Genomic DNA, 5,030 nt, shown 5'->3' on the forward strand with positions numbered 1-5,030 from the left:
ATAGTCAATACTTTTATAATAATGAATTAATAAATTATATCTTTCAAAAATCAATTTAGAGAATTTAATATTTCGTTAACTAAATTAACGACCACTTAATCGTTTGAAAATTATTTTGATTATTAACCCTTCTTTCTTTATTCAGATGCGAATTCTAGAAGTGAGAAATTAGAAAATGTTACGGATCTAGGCCACAAATCTCTAGCCCGAGGTTAGACCCGAACCCGGCTTCCCGGGTCCGACCCGCATCTCTCTTCTAAAAGGCCCGAAAACCGGCCCTCTAGAACTCTCAACCGACTTTCGAAATCAAACGCCTCCCTTATCTTAGCCAAATAAGATAAGATAAGATATTCACCATCACCTCTAAATAGAGGACCCACGTCCCTCCAGGTATTCATTCATCCCTCACACCTTCTACCTCTTAGATCCATTCTGACTTGAGCGTCGGAGTGTCTTTGCAGGTACCTCCCCCCATTGCTCCAGTCAAGCAATCCGGCATCCGCCTCGACCCGCAAGTTCCCGATCCATCTCTCAACCCGTACCGGAGACATCCAGTACATTGGCACCGTCTGTGGGAAAATTGCGCCAACTAAGCCGGAATGGGGGACGTACTGGAAGAAGCCTCCTCAAGCCGGGAGGACTCTCAACCAAAGAATCCGACCCCAGAACACCAAGAGGTCACAAACCAGGGAAGGATAGCAAGTATTGTCCACCATACAAACGATCATATCATCACGGAACCGCGACGCCCCAAGAAAACGGGGGATAAAGCGGCACAAATCATCCAAGATCTCTGCCTTCGGGTCCAAGAACTCGAAGGCAAATTGGCCACCAAGGAAAGACACAACAACGAACACGGAAGCCACGCAACTTCCAGGTCAAAATCTCGCCACGGCAGATCGCCGACTCGGCGACACGATAGAAGAGACGGTCGCAGCACCTCTCGCACCCACTGGAGAGAGAAATCACCAGAACGGCGATACAGCAAAAGACACAACCACAGCACTTCCCGAGACCTGAGTCGTCAGCACGACTCGGACGAAGATCGGCGCCACCGAGATACTAAACGCACAAGAAACGACCACACAATAATGGGAGCTACTCCTTTCACAGAAAGGATCTTAAGAGAGCAAAACTCCCTAAAGGTTTCGACAAACCCACCGACATGAAGTACGACAGAACCAAGGATCCCCAAGAACATCTAACGGCCTCGAGGCCAAGATGAACCTAGAAGGAGTGGCCGACGCGGTCCGATGTAGGGCCTTCCCAGTAACCTAAGCGGGGCCAGCAATCAAGTGGTTCAACGCCCTCCCAAATGGATCCATAACCAGCTTCCACGACATCTCGCGAAAATTCATGGCCTAATTCACAACTAGAATCACTAAAGCCAAACACCCCATCAGCCTACTAGGGGTCACCCAGAAACAAGAAGAATCCACAAGGAAGTACCTCGACCGCTTCAACGATGAATGCCTAACGGTCGACGGACTCACGAATTCCGTCGCAAGCCTCTGCCTAACCAACGGGCTCATGAATGAAGATTTTCGCAAACACCTCACCACCAAACCAGTATGGACCATACACGAGATCCAGAACGTCACCAGAGATTACATCAATGACGAGGAAGTCAGCCAGGTCATCGCCGCCAATAAACGGCAACACGGCAACACCCAGCACGGCAGCTCGGCGCCCCGACATAACCCCCCACCCAGAGAAAATCAGAGGGACCACCCTAAGCCAACAAACGCCAACCGACCGCCCAGAATCGGCAAGTTCTCTAATTACACACCCCTGACAGCCCCAATTACCGAGATATACCACCAAATAGCGGACAGGGGTATCATCCCAAAAGCTCGGCAACTGAAAGAAAGAACGGGCGGCAGCAAAACCTTTTACTGCGACTACCACCGAGGATACGGGCACAGGACACAAGACTGTTTTGACCTCAAGGACGCCCTCGAACAAGCCATAAGGGACGGCAAACTCCTAGAATTCGCCAAAATCATCAGGGAACCAAAGCGCACGGAAAAAGATAGGTCGCCAGAGAGAGAAGGGCACAACCCGAGGACGCAAAAACAAACCCCCAGAGAAAGCTTAGAAGACTACCCGACCATAATAGTAAACATTATCACAGGCAAGGACGTATCAGGTAAATAAAAAACAACACTAAAAAAGGACCTCAAAATCCTGGCCGTCAGGGACCAAGCTCCAACCACCACCACCGGTAAAACGATAACTTTTCTACCCGAGGACTGCCAGCACGGCACCTCGACTGAAGATGCCCCTTTCGTCATCTCGGCAAGAATCGGAACAGGACTCGTCTGGAGAATACTGGTGGACACCGGCGCAGACTCCAACATCCTTTTCCGAGGAGCCTTCGACAAGCTTGGGCTCCGCAACGAAAATCTCCAAACACACCGCAACGGCGTCACGGGACTCGGGGACAACTTTCTCAAACCAGAAGGTTCCATCACCCTCCCCCTCACCATAGGAACAGGCAACCAAAGGATGACAATTCTATTTGAATTCGTGGTCCTAAAAGACTCCACTGCTTACAACGTCATCCTCGGGAGAAAAACAATCAATGACTTCTCGGCCATCATCTTTACCAAATACCTCCTTATGAAGTTCATAACGGAGGACGGCTCCATCGGAACCATCCATGGAGACCGGAAAGTCGCGGCAGAATACGACAACACCAGCCTAGCTCTACGAAAAAAATCCCGCGACGCAGCTGGGATATTCCTAGCCGACCTGGACGCCCGACAAGACGGCCAACCTAGGCCTGAACCGGAAGGCGGCATGGGAAAACTACAAGTAGGGCAAACCAAGGACGAATACACCTTCATCAAACAAGAACCTCCCATATGACCTTAAAGAAGACCTTTCCCAATTTTTAAAACAAAACAGAGACTTGTTCGCTTTTACACCAGCCGACATGCCGGGAATAGATCCCGACTTAATGTCCCACCGGCTAGCCGTAGACCCCAAGGCCAAACCCGTGGCACAAAGGAGACGAAAAATGTCGTCAGACCGAGCGACCGACAGCTTCATGGACGCATACTCCGGCTATAATCAAATACCCATGCACCGACCCGACGAGGAAAAAACGGCATTCATCACCCCCGACGGAACGTATTGCTACACAGTCATGCCCTTCGGCTTGAAGAACGCCGGAGCCACCTACCAACGAATCGTTAACAAAATATTCCAAGATCTGTCCGGAACCAAACTAGAAGTCTACATAGACGACATGCTCGCCAAGACCGACTCCGGCGATCAACTCATCAGCGACCTCAAGGTCATCATGAACACACTACAAAAGCACCAAATGCGACTCAACCCGACAAAATGCGCTTTCGAAATGGAGGCTGGGAAGTTTCTCGGCTTCATGATCACACAACGCGGAGTTGAAGCCAACCCAGAAAAGTGCCGCGCCGTCCTTGAAATGACAAGCCCAAAAAATGTAAACGACATCCAAAAGCTCACCGGCCGACTAACAGCACTATCTAGCTTTCTCGGAGCATCGGCTCAAAAAGCAATCCCCTTCTTAAAACTAATGAAAAAAGGAGCCCCCTTCAAATGGGAAGTAGAATGTGAAGAAGCTTTCCAACATTTCAAGAAAGTCCTAGCGGAACCACCAGTCCTCGCCAAACCCGAAACAGGAGAGACTCTCTACTTGTACCTCTCCATAGCAGAAGAAGCACTCGCGGCGGCACTTATCCTCGAAAACGAAAAGAAAGAGCAAAAACCCATATACTTCATAAGCAAAGTCCTTCAAGACACGGAAACCCGCTACTCGCGCCTAGAAAAGCTAGCCTTCGTCCTCCTCACGGCCTCCCGACGTCTACGACAATATTTTTAGGCCCACCCTGTGGTAGTTCGAACCGACCAAGCGGTTAAACAAGTACTACAAAAACCCGACCTAGCGGGCAGAATGCTAGCATGATCCATCGAACTATCCCAGTTCGATATCAAGTTCGAACCCCGATACGCGATCAAAGCACAGGCCATGGCCGACTTTATCGCCGAGATGACGCCGGGAAACTCCACCCCTCGAATCATGGAAACTACACGTTGACGGCTCCTCGAACGTCACTTCCGGAGGCGCCGAAGTCATTCTCGAAAGTCAAAACGGAGTCGTGATCGAACAGTCAGTACGATACGAATTCCCAGTCTCAAATAACCAAGCAGAATATGAGGCCCTCCTGGCGGGCTTAGCCCTAGCCAAAGAAGTCGGAGCAAAGGTCCTGGAAATAAACACGGATTCGCAAGTAGTCAGTTCCCAAATTAACAGAGACTACCAAACGCGAGATCTCCTGCTACAACAGTACCTTGCCAAAGTTAACAAATTAAAAGAAGAATTCAATCACGTAACCATACGGTACGTCCCCAGGGAGTGTAATGCCAAGGCTGACCTCCTCTCTAAACTAGTCAGCACTAAACCAGGACACGGCAACAAATCCCTAATTCAGGAAGTCATCAAATCACCGTCCATATCTACGACGGCTAACACCTACCTAACACTCTCCAACCAAGGATCATGGACCTATCCCATCCTGCAATATCTCCTCAAAGGAACACTGCCCAAAGATCCCAAAGAGGAAAAAAGGACAAAAAGGGAAGCCGCCAACTATACAGTCGTCGCAGGACAACTATACAAACGCGGATTCTCGCAACCCCTACTCAAATGCGTCGAGCCTGGGGACACGGAGTACATACTCCGCGAAATCCATGAAGGTTGTTGCGCCCACCACGTCGGAGGTAAAACCTTTGCCCAAAAAATTATCCGGGCTGGCTACTTCTGGCCCACGGTCATCCGAGACTCCATGCAGCTAGTAAAAAACTGCGACAAATGCCAAAGGCACGCCAATATCCACCAAGCCGCCCCACACCAGCTCAGCATCATATCGGCAGAACGGCCATTCGGCACCTGGGGGATCGACCTTGTCGGACCTTTCCCCACGGCACCTGGCCAACTCCGATATCTCATCGTCGCCATAGACTACTACACTAAGTGGATCGAGGCC

The sequence above is a fragment of the Arachis ipaensis genome, chromosome B09 (genome assembly GCF_000816755.2).
Source record: "Arachis ipaensis cultivar K30076 chromosome B09, Araip1.1, whole genome shotgun sequence".
NCBI lineage: Eukaryota > Viridiplantae > Streptophyta > Magnoliopsida > Fabales > Fabaceae > Arachis > Arachis ipaensis.